A 1,893-nucleotide genomic window follows, 5' to 3' on the forward strand; every position below is an offset into this window, starting at 1 on the left:
TGCCTTCCTGGAATCCTTCAGTGGATTCAAAAATTTTCTAGCATCCCTCAGTAGATGCTATCGTTACTGCCATCAGAAGCAGCGCATAACCAAAAAATAAAATAAAATAAAATAAAATAAAAAAAAAATAAAAATAAAATAAAATAAAATAAAATAAAGTAAAATAAAATAAAATAAAATAAAATCAAATCAAATCAAATCAACTCAAATAAAATAAAATAAAATCAAATAAAATATAATCAAATCAAATCAAATAAAATAGGTTAAAACCCTCATTTGGTCCTCATATTTGTATGACAATCTCAATTTGGTCATCATTTTTTTTTGTCTCAATTTGGTGGTATAATTTGTAAAAATGAGGCAATTAAGCCCTCTTCGTTAAGTTTTCTCTTACAGCGTTAACCTATGATGATGTGTTTACATTGTTTAATTACATGGAATTTTTATTTAAATTAAAGAATAATGACATGGCAATCATTCTTCTTCCCTCCGTTACGAACGTGGTTCCTTCCATGTCAACATTTTCTGGCGGGGAAGGCTTCCTCTGCGGCATTTTAGCGAACACCTCACAAGCGTTCTTTGAGAAGTAAGAAGTGCTATCCATCAAATACAATCAACATGAAACCCTCATTGTCACACCCATCGAACCAAACAATAAAATTACAACAACATAGAGCAAAGCAATCAGAGAACTTTGAAGACCTTATGAAACAATTATCCTCATGCCAGTATCAGACTGCAAGTTTTGACTTCATCATTTTGCTTCGCTCTTTGAACTGAACAAATCAATGTAACAGATCAATTATTTGCCAAATGCAAATTGGGCGAAAAATAGAACACCCAAAAACATGAATTTTAATTGTCGTGGATAAATGTTGCACCTGAAAAACCTTATCTCGTAATTTCATTGCATCTAAACTTGGAGATGCAAAGGGCTACATGGTCCATTCTGTTATCAGTCACTGCCAAAACCCAATCGAGTCAAATGGAACTACAGAGAAAAAAGAAGAAGAAGAAAGGTACTATGGCGGCACCATGGAAATGCAATTGGAGATTAGGATGTTAAGATTTGTTGGTGGTGTCTTCACTGTAGAGTCTCTGACTGAAGAAGACCACAAAAACTTCTCAAATTCATACACTCTTCGTTTCAATCAATCTATCTATATACCTCACTCCCTCTGCAGATCCGTGACGACCACGAGAATCCAAAAATGGAGCATGATTCGCAATATCGCGCTACAGGTCTTCGTCATCTCCATCGGCATCGTCTCCTTCCTCTGGATGCACGGCTTTCCCCAATGCCTCTATGCCAAGCTCTGCCACCGTCCCCCAAACCCACGCGTCGTCCAAGCGAAAAGCCATTTGATGGTTGGGTGACCCGGGTTCGTTTCGGATCCTCCACCGGATTCAGTTTAGCTTATGTCTCTAACTATTCATGGTTGCGTAGCACGATGGTGGTTCTGACGAGGATGATGACGGCGCATGCTGACGGCTAGGGTTTTTTTGGAGAAGATGAAGTTAATGGGTGGAATTTTTTTTAATGGAAATTTTTTATATAAAGAATTTATTTTTTTCACGTGTAAATAACACATAATTCATTCAATTTATTACATAATGCCACGTCATTTAAAAAAATTACAGTTCAACATCTTTTAACGCCGTAAGAGAAAACTTAAAGGAGAGGGCTTAATTGCCTCATTTTTACAAATTATAGGACCAAATTGAGACAAAAAAAAATATGATGACCAAATTGAGATTGACACACAAATATGAGGACCAAATGAGGGTTTTAACCAATAAAATAGAATAAAATCAAATCAAATCACAAAAAAATTAAATGAAATAAAATAAAATCAAACACCCATCAGTAGGTGTTGATACTCCCCTTTCTTG

Source organism: Vigna radiata, unplaced genomic scaffold (assembly GCF_000741045.1).
Source record: "Vigna radiata var. radiata cultivar VC1973A unplaced genomic scaffold, Vradiata_ver6 scaffold_279, whole genome shotgun sequence".
NCBI lineage: Eukaryota > Viridiplantae > Streptophyta > Magnoliopsida > Fabales > Fabaceae > Vigna > Vigna radiata.